Here is a 13,604-nt window from a genome sequence, read left to right as displayed (position 1 = left end):
AATCAGCCAAATTTATATCTAAATCAGTTGACCCCAAAATGACAGGCTGATTCTATTCCTGATATTTCATTTGGAAGATTATTCGAATACCATGCATAATTTAGCTATGGGGCATTTATACAACATATAAATACTTATGCATTGATTGGTCTTGCATATGAATTGTCTTCATCCAATGCATTCATCCATGCATTTGAAGAGCATTGTGATATTGCTTATTATTGTCAATCACAAGTAATATAAATAATACACAACACTTGACAAGCCAAAAATTAACCTTATTTCAGTTCTTCAATATTCGTACTTTGCCATTCACCCAATCTTGCACCAGCCGCTCGTCACTGCACAAAGCGTGATCCAACGCGATCGAAAAATGGCGATCGCTTCCGGTGGACGCTAGAATGTGGTACCGCGGGCGTGGTCTTGATGAAAGCCATTACACTGATTAAACCACAACCCCTTCTTCTTAAGCCCGATGCTAGTTCGTGCAAAACCTTCAAAGGTTTATCTTTCGCGCGCTTTGTGTGACGTAATATCACGTGACTAGGGAGAACGAAGAAGAACCGGTGTTGGTCGAGTTGAAGCCCCCTGGGGCCGCTAAGACTGCACGCGAAGAAGCAGCACGTGTCTTCGGTCTATGTGAAACACTGTGTGCGTTCTTCATGAACCAGACGTTCTGCTCCGCCTCTAAGCCAGTTTACCCTAATACCCAAAAAACCTAAGCGTGGAATATTTTAAGATGCTTTTGCATAACGTTCTTTCAACTTGTTTTCAGTGCTAGCAATGACTACTTTGGCTCTCTTTATTTATTAACCGGTTCCCGCACTTCTTTTGCTTACTTTGTTTTTTTTTTCAATTTTCCTAGCTGGGAGTGCCGCGACTTATCCTTTTTTATTTTTGTCTGGTGTTAACCCGCGCGGGGCTGGGGGGGGTAAATTTTACCCCCCCTCGCGAATTTTTGCGATATCTCAAAAACGGCGGCGCGCAGCGCCGCCAAACTTTCAGTACCTTTTCTTACATCAATTTGACACGTTCCCTGAAAATTTGAGCGAAATCCGTCGGAAATTTTTGAGAAATTGACGTTTTAGTGACGTCATGTTCGCCATTTTCGCCTCAAAAACGGCAAAAGTTCAAACGCCGCTAACATCTTCATTTTTAAAGAAATCAAGACGTAACAAAAAAGGTTATACGTCATTTTACTTTGTCTATCAAATGGCTATCTCGGTTGTTTGAAAATTTTGGATTTTGGCCTAAATTTTTTCAAAAAACTGACTTTTTTGGAAAAATCATTATAAAATCCAAAATTTTGAGTCTATCGAAAAAACCGGAATATATGTCAGAGAAGTGGTCTATGTGCACCTACATACCAAATTTTAGAAGAATCGGTTCAAAAATGTAGGAGTTATTCAAAATTTTATGACGTCAGGACACACAAATTTTTTGAAAAATGACTTTTTTGGAAGTTCTAGACCTCGTACGGAAACAAAAATAGCACCATTCGATTTGCCGTGAAAAACTGCATCAGATAGACACCTTTTTAGGCCTTAACAACCAACTTCAAAATTTGACCTCACTTTACCTGACCTTGACCTGACCTCGACCTGAAATTCATCCAGAGGTGGTCCATATCACTTATTGAGTGTGCCTATTGAATTCTATGAGTAAAATGACCCATAAAACATGTGTCGCACATGCCCTTTTCTATATTTTGTTTTTTGGTGACCTGACCTGACCTGACCTGACCTTGACCTTGACCTCTGAATGATATTGTATGCAACTAATATTGTCTTGGTAGCCTAAGAACACGTTTTGGGCGATCAGTCTCAGTCCATGACTCCATTCTTCGGCAACTACGGTGCAAGGCCGATACTGTAGAAACTTGCAATTTGTACCCTTGACCTGACCTTGACCTTGACCTCAAACTTTAAATTAAGTACATGTTTTTAGTAGTTCGTGATGAGAGCTTTCGATTGGCGTTTGAATTTTCCAAATCGGACCATTAGTTCGGGAGATAACAGGGGGGGTAAAATTTACCCCCCCCCAGCCCCGCGCGTTCGGCTGGAGACCCCAGCCCCGCGCGGGTTAACGTAAGGTGCTGTGAGTCGCTGGGATGAGGGTGGGGGCACTCCTGGTCACCTAATAATGGGTGGCGGAGTAGTTCGAAAAAAAAAATAATCCTTGGTGTGCGTGAAACTAATTATTCCTATATTACACTTTCATTTAATTGTAATATTACGTTAGATATATTACGATGGCGTTTATTATTCCTAGGTCATTGCATAGGATATACAAGAGGGTATGCAGCTTGGAAACTTTAGATTATGGAATGTGTAGCCTTTTGTAAAGTAAAAACGTGAGAATTTGTATATTTATATTCGTAAAATGATTATTTAAAAAAAAAGTTGGTTAACACACAAATGTTGGTTATCTTATGCTGATGGTATTAATTAGATGAATGCTTTCATTCGCCCGCACCTTTTTGGTTTATTCCACGTATCTCTGTAGAGGTGGATTTGGTCGCAGTCCTACTTTCGACCGTAGAATCTTGGAAATTCTCTGCAAAAGTGTCCGTTTCGTTTGGTACTTGCCCTTTCGAGTACAACGGTATTATCTCATCCACTGTCACTCATGTGTAAATAATTGGGAGCCAAATCCATAAAATGATAATCTAATACATCGGGTTAACCAAGATGTTAATGAATGATTTCGCCTAATGTTGCAAGAGCTTACGACATGTAAGCCTTTAACAGGGGTCCCTATTGATTTGCTATACTGATACCGAAGCATGGGTATTCATTAATCTAAAAACAGGATGATTAGCAACCGCTTCCTTACCTGATACAGAGTAGATTTTACGCTCCTTGAGAAGGTGTAGTGACAGTGTCATTACAACCGCAGCTACTAAAACGTAACTGGTTATCGGTCCAATCCTGAGGCTGGAGATGAATTGTGACACTCGCCGGTTATACCCCATTTTGTTAGCTTCAAGGAGGCATTCGTGATGCTATTGCTGAAACAAAAATAGCTTCATCATAGCTTGAGGCACGCAGTATAATAGAATATTTCGAGCTATCGATGTTTTTATATTGCTGTGTTTTATCATGGGATAAATGTATCCCCTCCTTCCCATGCACCCCACTTTACGACCCTCCTAAGTCTCTAAAACCTTCTGCACTTATCTCCCTACACCCCACTCCTCACCCCTACCGTCACCCAACTGCAGCCGGTCGGAGTCCGTCGGCCCTCACCACTGCCCGTACCGAGCGACGCTCCGCTCCAAACTGACCCTGCACCCGTCCAGTGGCCAATGCCGACCCTCCGCCTGAGCTGGGTTTCAGCTCGGTCACGGGAATATCGCCCGCCGGTGGCCGGAAAATAGCTGATGATCATAGCATGCTGAGAGTGACGGAGGAAAGAGTGTGGTTTTGGGTGCTGACTATGTAGTGATGTCAGTTGCAGGTAATCGGGACATTGATACATGCTGATACCAAACCAAATGCCAACCAAAACCGTGATAAAATACCATAAACCGAACCAGCTTGGAGAGCTGATAGAAATACCGAATTTCTACGAAATTTACAGCCTTTTATGCACTACCGGGATTCATAATACCAACAAAATACCGAAAATATTAGGAATGAAATGCCAAATACCAATTTTGTATCGGTTTGGTGTCGGTATACCGAAAAGTTGGTATCCGATTGACATCTCTAGTGCTGATACATGTGATATGCATGTCTATATGCTACTGATACATATTTTGTCACCAAATAGTGGCATATGTAACTTATAAATATACATATCCAATTGTCTTGCGATTTGACATGTAAAAAGTCCCAGGCAGGACACATTTCGTGACAAATAAAACATCCAGCGTCTATGCACGCAGTGGACAGTTCATCGGGCATATACACAACTTCCATTAGCACGTTAATGCATTATGCAGATCGAAGTCCTAGCCGTGTTCATTTGAAAATTGATTGAGAAGACCGATAGAGGGAGAGCAACATCGAACAGTATCCAAATGTTGGCTCCGTGACAATGCATGCATTTACGAGTGACTCGTGACTCGTACAATCAGTCTTCTTTATGTCAGTTGCAAGCCAATAAACCTGGTGTGGCCATCGGTGCATATCTGGAAAACCCAAGGGTCCGTGTTCGCCCAAGTGGATTCGTGCTCATCGAATTAATGTTCCCAGAAGCGTTCCGAAAGATTCGCCCGCAACGTGCGTGAGACATACAAATACCCACATCAAGGCATTAGGCAGTAAAATTATTAATAAACAAAACTCTTCGCCAGTCAGAGTTACATTAATATGAGCCTTTTTTCCGCACGGAAGAAAATTTTTTGTTGCCACATTCTGTACGTTGTGGTTATTGGGAACATGGCCCGCCAAGCTATCATCACACCTACCAACAGTCAAGGAATCACAGTTATCGCCAGTATCATAGTTACCACCAGCATCACAGCCACAATCGCAGCCAGTATCATAGTAACTGCTAGTACCTCATCCAGTATCATAGCCACTCTTAGTATCACAGCTCCACGAGCAGCACAGCCGCCATCAATATCCTAAACACCATTCTGGTCGCTGCATCACAATACCCACAAATAAGCCTATGACCGAGCTCTTCTTCCGCAGCGCCGGTACATAAGTTCAAAGGCCTGAGTTTGCACCACGTCGGTCACTTTAGTCATTATATATAGATCTATTTTTGGAGCCACCAACCAATCGATAAGACAGACCTGCAGCTTGGGCTCCTGCTGTGCAACAACAATTGAAACGATCGAGAACTATGCACTTTGTTTGGCACAATGCCCAGTACCTCGAGGAAATAACTAATTATCTGAATCGGTAGCAGCGCCTACGATCGTGACACGAGACGCTTTGATATGTTCCGAAATGAATAACGTTGCGAGGCCTTAATTACAGTGAGACGCGTTCCTGGATGCTGAGAGAAGCATCCTGCAGATGTTGTAGGGGACATGAGAGTCATGCAAGACAATGAAGCGCATCAATCAACTTGCGAATCAGTGGCAGATCATGACACGGAATTGATATAACCGAAAAACGCCGCATAAACTTAGAGCGGGCAATATTTTCTAATGAAATAAATTGAGTTATTATTTTCGTAGCAAATTTCCGTTTGGTACGCTGTAAAATAATCATGAAAGCTGCATAGATTGCATTAAACGACATAATATAGAGCTGTGTCCATAACCCGCGCTCCGACGGAGATCCACGCCAACTTACACTGAAAACTAAAATGATTCCGGGGGTGTGATATTAGGAGAATGGTCTAAAACGAAACCCCAATTATTCCCGTAATATACTTCAAGTAGCACCTTTTTGGCCTTAGATACCCCCAATATCCCAACATTATTACCCTAATATGCCTGTTGGATGGCTAAGTGGAATCAAAATGATTATCTGGTTATGCCTCCATTATTCTTACGAAATGCCTAGTGTATTCCCCCTGAATCTCCTCTATGCCCCTTTGATGCCCCCTAGCATAGTTCGGATGCTCCGTCTAAACCCGATCTATGCTCCTTTGATGCTATCTATATACCCCAACGATGCTCCTTTGATGCTTGCTATAAACCCCATTGATGCTCCTTTGATGCTCTCTATATACCCCATTGATGCTCCTTTGATGCTCTCTACATACCCCATTGATGCTCTCTATATACCCCATTGATGCTGATTTGATGCTCTCTATGCACCACATTGATGCTCCTTTGATGCTCTCTATATACCCCATTGATGCTTCGTTCCGCAGTGGCGGATCAAGGGATGGGCTCGCGGGGTCATGCTATTCCTCGTGAGATCCCCATGAGATACCTAGCGCACTGATTTCTTTACCCACACAAAGGTAAGAGACGCCATTTATGTAACCACCTTCGCCCTTCCTCTGAATTTCCTGGATCCGCCCATGCCATCGACGCTCAGCCACACCAACAGCAACCACGATACGCTTGTGTGTATAAGAAAAACGTACTGTATTGATTGGAAAGACAACTGCCTCTGCATTCATTTCAAAATCACAGCTTCCTAGTTGCCAAGAGACATTCAATTTGTACAGTCTGTCTTAAAAGTACCGCGCAAGGTAACGGTGGATCCATCAAGCCTGACCGAGGAAGGGCCTGCTAAATTTGAATCACCGAAGCAATTGACATTCTCGACCAACCACTCCCCAGGTCAATTGGTTCGGTGACTTTCAAATTATAGCAGGCTCTTCTTCGGTCAGGCTTGATGGATCCACCGTCACTTTGCGCGGTACTTTTAAGACAGACTGTACATACATACCTACTATCCATACCTTCCAGGCGGTGGGGGGGGGGGCAATTTTTTGCCCCCCCTTTAGTTTTTTCGATATATCTCAACAACCGCTGCGCCGATCGTCACCAAACTTTCAGTACCCTCCCGGGAGCAGCTAGCGCACATGGTGACCAAAAATTTTTCCAAAGGCTATGATAGGTTGGCCGCTAATGACGTCAGAGTGACGTCAATTTTGCCGTTTTCGACCCAAAAAAAGGTTTCGCGGGAAGAGCTGTCAGGCCTACAGCTTTAGAGATACAGAAAAATGTTTTGGACATAAAAGGTGTGGAATCAAAAGGGCTACAAAACTGCTATTTCGGTTTTTCGAATTTTTTGGATTTTGACCCCCAAAAATCAAAAAATTGATTTTTTGAATATAATAGCCAAAAAATCCAAAAAGTTTTTTGAATTTCGAAAAAAACCGGAATATATGTGATAGCCCCTACCGCCTTCTATCTACATACCAAATTTTAGATCGATACCTCTTTTTTTTGGCCAAGTTATAGCGAAAAAACTGCTCAAAATTGATGACGTCAAATTTTCAAACTCAATTTTTAGCAATTCTAGACCTCGTAGCGCAAAACAAAGACCACCATTAGACTCCCCGTGACGAGCTGCATCGAATCGATACCCATTTTATGCAAAAATATCAACTTTGAAATTTGACCTTTTTTGACCTGACCTTGACCTGACATCCACCAGAAAGTGACCTAAACCTTATCTGATAGTCTTATAACCAACACCATTGAGTTGGAAATGAAAAACTGGCTATAAAACATGCATCGCATAACCCTAGTAAAGTTGGGCTCATGTGGTGACCCTTGGTGACCTTTGGTGACCTGACCTGTGACCTGACCTGGTATGACCAGTGACCTCTAATAGCAACACATGTACTAGACAACTGACGCCTTATCGCTGATTTTCGACAAAATGCGTTTTACTCGGTGTTATAGCGCATTCCCTAGAAGCCCCGTGAACGGTGAAACATTTATCTTTGACCTGACCTGTGACGTCATCGGTGACCCCGAGGTCAATGAAATTTGGTTTCCTACGACAAATTTGACAGGGCTATCGAACGCCGCTTGAATTTTCCGGATCCGTCCAGTAGTTTCGGAGATACGGGGGGGGGGCAAAAAAGTGCCCCCCCCCCACCGCGCGGAAGGTGGCTGGTAGGCCCACCGCCTGCCGGGTTAAACATACGTCACGCACACGCCTCATACCATAACAAACAAATAACAAATGTCATATCACATGTTGAGATCCAGGCTGTAAAAAAACACATGACACGAGAAGCGCCGCTGGCTCTTCTACGATGACCGTTGTTTTGCGACTCTTACGAAGGAGTCGCAAAACAACCGGTGCCCCTTCAAATGGCGTGGTTTTTCCCACCTTTGCTACACAACGAAAGTTGAGCGTGTGGCTCCTACGAGTTCCCCCTCCCTGACCTCAAGAAAGTCCGACAACGTAGCCCAGGGGCTGCCACAGGATGTCAACAGGCCCGCCCATGCCGCTTGTGACCCCTTTCCCTGTGGGGCGGGCCATCACGTCCGTCTCTATCATCTCCGTCCATCACTCCGTCTCCACTCCGCCCCTGGGCTTACCTCACTGCGCGCGCGCGGGCACACTATGTTGTCAGCACCGACAGATTTTTTCAGCGCGTCCGCCGTCGCTGTTGACTCTGCCGGCAGCCCAATGATGTCGTGGACGATGAACCACATCGTGGAGCGCGATGCACGGGACACTTTCTGGTTGAAGACGTAGTAGGCGACCCCGAAGAGAAGGAGTGCCTCTTCAAGGCACTGGGCGCTGGCCACCACTGTTTCTTCGACCACGATGTCGAACTCGTCTCCCGCTCGTGTATCAGGGGACGTGTCATCGTCGCCGCTGGCGCCTCCATGACGACCGTTCCCTCCTCACCCAGAAGGCGCAGCAGTACCAGCGCCGCGTCCTCTGTGAATCAGGCAAGGACGACGGACATATCACTTACTCATTTGATAATATTTTTTATTCACACTGACGGGTCCAGGGATGCTCACACATACTCAAGAGTATGAGGCAATCCCCCCCCCCCCAATGCATTTTGTATAAGATTGGTTGAACAGGTTCGCTTATACTCGATATGTAAAAAGTTAACATGTATCAGAACAACGATGTTCAACTGTTCCGCACCTACCTATTTAAACAAATACAGGGTGTCCCAGAAGTCTTGAAGCTTTTTTTATTTTTGTCATGTGACCCTGCTATGCCACCGATTAAGGCAAATGATGCCTCAAACGAAAGAGAATGAACTGAAATTTTGTACTTTCATGCGTAGAGCACCACTTAAGTCAGGTGACCCCCGTTGTGAGTCGCACAAGAACGAGCACGAGAGATCACGTTCTTCGCTGCCGCCAAGATCTTCCGATTTGCGAAACACCGGTGTCGCCATGCCCGTTGCTTGTCAGCTTCAGAGCCTTATTCCATGAAGCGAGCCAGGAAACAGCGTATTGACCCCAGACCCCAAGAAAACATTGGCAACATAATGATTTACTGATCAGAAAGTCTTCTGAGATGTTTTCACTCATCCACTACGAAAATAAGGCTCAGCTGCTTGAGCGCGCTAAGCAGCAGCCCATTTTAATCCTTTGATTCGTCGCATTATTATGGGGCTAAGACAAATATCAACCTGTCACAAATAACATTTGCGACATATATTTGCCAGCGACAGGTTGATATTTGTCTTAGCCCCATAATAATGCGCTGGAATCAAAGGATTAAAATGGGCTGTTGCTAAGCGCGCTCAAGCAGCTGAGCCTTATTTTCGTAATGGATGCGTGAAAACATCTCAGAAGACTTCCTGATCACTGATCAGTAAATCATTATGTTGCTAATGTTTTCTTGGGGTCTGGGGTCAATACGCTGCTTCCTGGCTCGCTTCATGGAATAAGGCTCTGAAGCTGACAAGCAACGGGCATGGCGACACCGGTGTTTCGCAAATCGGGAGATCTTGGCGGCAGCGAAGAACGTGATCTCTGGCGCTCGTTCTTGTGCGACTCACAACGGGGACCACCTGACTAAAGTGGTGCTCTACGCATGCAAAAACAAAACTTCAGTTAATTCTCTTTCGTTTAAGGCACCATTTGCCTTAATCGGTGGCATAGCAAGGTCACAAGACAAAAATAAAAAAGCTTCAAGACTTCTGGGACACCCTGTATAATGCTGTATAGTAATGATCTCATTGAGACATCAGAAGCACAAGTACACGCAACCTTAGAAGAACACTACATATGAAAAATCAAGGGCCTAAGTCAATCCAAGCATTTCATCGTCATATGAGTTCCTGCTAAGGATGGTACTCACCCTCAATAAGGCTCAATTCCAGCCTAAAAATGGCACCACTCGCAACCACACAGCACCCAACACCGCTCTTCACTGATCACCGGAAATGGCGGAGAAAAATGGCGGACCTTTGGCGCGTTCCTGATGCCTCCAACGAAGAATCATTGAGGAATACTATGGTTCTACTCGGGTGATATCAAGAGTATTTTGAAAGAATCAGGCAAAGGAAGCATAACAGAAGAATATGAAAGCATCTCAAGGGAATATGAGCCTCCCTGTGATTCCGGCAAGATACATACCCTCTGGGCAATGAAAGGGTATATTGCAAGAATAGATAGAGAATCATAAAGGCATAACTATCAGCGACTGGGGTATCAACAGCATCTTATACGCACGGAATCATGCAGAATCATTTGGGGTATCAATGGCATAATATGGTTCTCACAGGGTGATATCAAGAGCTTATTAAGAGAATCAATAATTCATGGAGGTCGAGGGAATATCATGGGAATATGAAGCCAACTGCGATTCCATGAATATACTCCATAGGTATAATGAAGAGATCAAAAGGGAATAATTGGGGTATAGACTTCAATGATCCTAGGGCATCAGGAGATTCATTTTGGTTTTCAGTGAGAACCGACGAAGGGGGTGGATGACCGCCCCTTCCCCCTGAGATCTCGAGAACGAAGCAAGATAGCGTCAAGCGGTAAACGGCATGGGATACGCACGGACAAAGTCTATAATTCTTACGAAGGTCATTTTCAGGTCAGGTCAAAGATGACGTTACAGACGTCAAAAAGTCAAAATGGCGGCGCAAAATGAAGAGAGTTTTCTCGAATAACTTTCGAAGTATCCTAGCTAGGAACAAACTAATGGCACCATCGTGATCCTCTTGTCAGTCCGCATCGAATCATATATGAGTTGACCTCGAAAGGGCAAGGTCAAAGGTTGACCCCAGGTCACGTGACCTCAGGATCATCATGCATACCAATCGATGCGCCTTTTCGAGCTGAACACAATGAGACCATCCGCGCGGCTGTGTCTCGTTCTTGTAGGGAGTTATTAGCAAACAAACATTTGGTGACCAAACATTTGGTGTACAAATCATTAGGCACAGCCCACTACAAACCTTTGCAAATCATTACCAGCACCGACATCTTTCCCCCTCTCTGCCTCTCTCTTTCTCTCTCTCTCTCTCTCTCTCTCTCTCTCTCTCTCTCTCTCTCTCTCTCTCTCTCTCTCTCTCTCTCTCTCTCTCTCTCTATTCTCTATCTCTCTCCCTCTCTCTCTCTCTCTCTCTCTCTCTCTATTCTCTATCTCTCTCCCTCTCTCTCTCTTTCTCTCGTTCTCAAGCACTGCACTTTGCAACGAGTCTGCAGCCACTGCTGCACCGGAGGCTAATGTCACGGGTTTCATGGGGTGACCTTTTGCAGTTATGCCACCAGGTTTATGGGTTACCGGTCACGCGGATGCCATTTGATAGACGAATAAAGGAACGTCGCCGTGACAAAATTTGTATGTCAAACACTGCTTAAAAAACGGGGTCGATGTACGGTAGGGAAAACATTGGATCTGCGCAGCAGTGGTTTCTAGCAAGGAGAGAGAGAGAGTAAGAGAGAGAGAGAGAGAGAGAGAGAGAGAGAAAGAGAGAGAGAGAGAGAGAGAGAGAGAGAGAGAGAGAGAGAGAGAGAGAGAGAGAGAGAGGAGAGAGAGAGAGAGAGAGAGAGAGAGAGAGATCACTTTATTAACAGACACGAAGTCCATAACAAAATTATGTCCAACACAAAATCATTAAGTCCAACACTACACAGCATAGATTACCTATGCTGTGTAGTGAAATGCATGTGACATGTAGCACACTGGATGCTTCGGGAGATATATAATAACACACTGCACACATTTATGTTATACACAATACACATTGTATACACTTACACATGACCATGGAAACACCTCTTAGCGCGCAAGTGAGGGAGAGAGAGAGAGACCTAACCATTTGAGAGCAGCCGACACATCCAGTTCAGACCCGCACCTTTTTTAGTCCGGCCCGGTCATTGCTTCCCCTCCACTCTCTCCTCTCTCTCTCTTTCTCTCTCTCTCTCTCTCTCTCTCTCTCTCTCTCTCTCTCTCTCTCTCTCTCTCTCTCTCTCTCTCCCGCCGCGCTGGGTCGACGTCTGCTCTCGCCAACTCCAGTAAGTCAGTTATCGATGTCCATCATTCTTATCACAGCGAGAGACTGACAACCAAGTACAATGTACAACGTTGAGGCCCTGAGGAAATCACGCTAGTTTTGTTCGATTTTCTGGCGCCTGAGTGGTCTTTTCAGGTACTAGCGAATAGCATCATTGTGATCGAATTTCTCAGTGGGCGTCGTGACACATTCCGATTTAATTGAATTAAGTGCATGATTGTGAAAGGCCTTGTGATCGGAAGAGTCTTATCCAATGGTCGCACTGATAACATACAATAGGCCAATCGGATGGAGCGTCTCACCCAGCTACGCTTCTCTGGGAAAAGCGAAGCATGGATCCTAGCAATTCCGAAGATCCTAGTTAATCGGGGACACAGCGGACCTTTGACTTAAAACGTTTCTTTTATGTTGATATAATCAGGTGCTGCTTTCAAACTTTGCCAAGATAGCTTCCATTGAGAGCCTGAAGATACCATGAGCTTTAAAGTTATACATGTTGCTACAGATAACAGTAGTACTACAGCAGTACTACTGTTATCTGTGATATTGCTCATATCTGTGATATTGCGCATATATTGCTCATGATGAACTTGAATTTAAAGTCAAGCATATTGCATGTTTTGGCGGCCATAAGTAGACCGTGTCAGTGACCTGGTTGGCTTGCAGGAAGTGCAAGGTGCTGCATTGCAAATGTCGGTGTATTGCAGCGCATTGCAATGTCGCAATGTTGTGATGTTGCATTGTCGCACTATCGGTGTATTGCAAATTCCGGCGCATTGCAGGGGCGCCGAAGAGTGTTGGTTGCGGACTAGATTTGACTGGGTCATTTGCAAACCGAACAGTCAGGTCTGTTTCCACAACGATAGCTGCTGCATGTAAAGAATTTTGAAGTCACATTGCGCTGTCTCTGGGTGTATTACATAATCGCTGTCCGTATGCACACAAATTGCTATATTCCATGGATTTAAAACAGAGATATGGAATCATAAGGTAGGCATTTGCATTTTACTTGTGTAAATACCGATTTATTGCATTCAAATCAAAATGAAGACCGTGGGAATCAGTGCAATGAAAAACAAATACCTAACTAGACAACCTAACTAGACACCTCAATAATGCTATAATTTTGAATCAATACATTGTGCTGCGAAGTAAAAGTGATTGACAATTTCTAATGATCATCACAGTTGGGCTGGGGCATTGCCATACATGCAAAGTTAATACATTACATACTTATGTAGTGTATTTCCAGACATTGTAATGTGTAAAATGAATTCGAACAACATGTGGATGTGGGCATATTTTTCACAATATTTTACGCTGCCTGCCCTGATATGCCCTGTGCATCTATACGAGCACTCAACACGTCGAACACGTCGGCCACTGCTACTATGCGCCTCACCGTACTGCAAGCAGAACCAATGCGTTGCAGTGCCACGTGACTAAATTGGTAGGCAAGCCCGCACTACACCACTCTGGTGGTCAACGGCAGGGGAGGGAAGGGGAGGGGAGAGTTTAGCGTCGGCTCGCTGGAGTTTGCAGTAGGAACACGGTTTTGGGGAAACTTAATGAACACATATGAACGCACACGTACTCATGAACACATATGTGTTCAAAGGCTTCGTTAGTGTTTTCTTATTCGTCAGATCAATCAAACGTTTCGTGAGTCTACTTTCACTTGAAAGACATCGAAAATATGTATAGGTTAGTCCAGTTCCTCCAGGACTGTATTTAGCCTGCGTAAGCTTTCACTCTTCTCATGGCGAGGAAAG

At 44.5% G+C, this 13,604-nt stretch overlaps 1 long non-coding RNA gene across 4 annotated transcripts; it reads right to left on the bottom strand.

Annotated features, from left to right (window-relative positions):
• Nucleotides 1-2,466: 2,466 nt before the first annotated feature.
• LOC122377034 lies at nucleotides 2,467-3,276 on the bottom strand. 4 transcript variants are annotated; one of them, XR_006255748.1, is made up of 3 exons: nucleotides 3,261-3,276; nucleotides 2,836-3,010; nucleotides 2,467-2,556 (listed from the first exon to the last, which is right to left on the bottom strand). It is a non-coding gene; the product is annotated as an uncharacterized LOC122377034 (long non-coding RNA). The 4 variants fall into 4 exon arrangements; XR_006255746.1 differs by having other exon boundaries at nucleotides 3,249-3,275; XR_006255747.1 differs by lacking the exon at nucleotides 3,261-3,276 and adding an exon at nucleotides 3,208-3,248.
• Between the last annotated feature and the right edge of the window lie 10,328 nt (nucleotides 3,277-13,604).

This window comes from Amphibalanus amphitrite, unplaced genomic scaffold (genome assembly GCF_019059575.1).
Source record: "Amphibalanus amphitrite isolate SeventyFive unplaced genomic scaffold, NRLGWU_Aamphi_draft 002469F_arrow, whole genome shotgun sequence".
NCBI lineage: Eukaryota > Metazoa > Arthropoda > Thecostraca > Balanomorpha > Balanidae > Amphibalanus > Amphibalanus amphitrite.
This window is presented reverse-complemented; position numbering and strand designations above follow the sequence as displayed.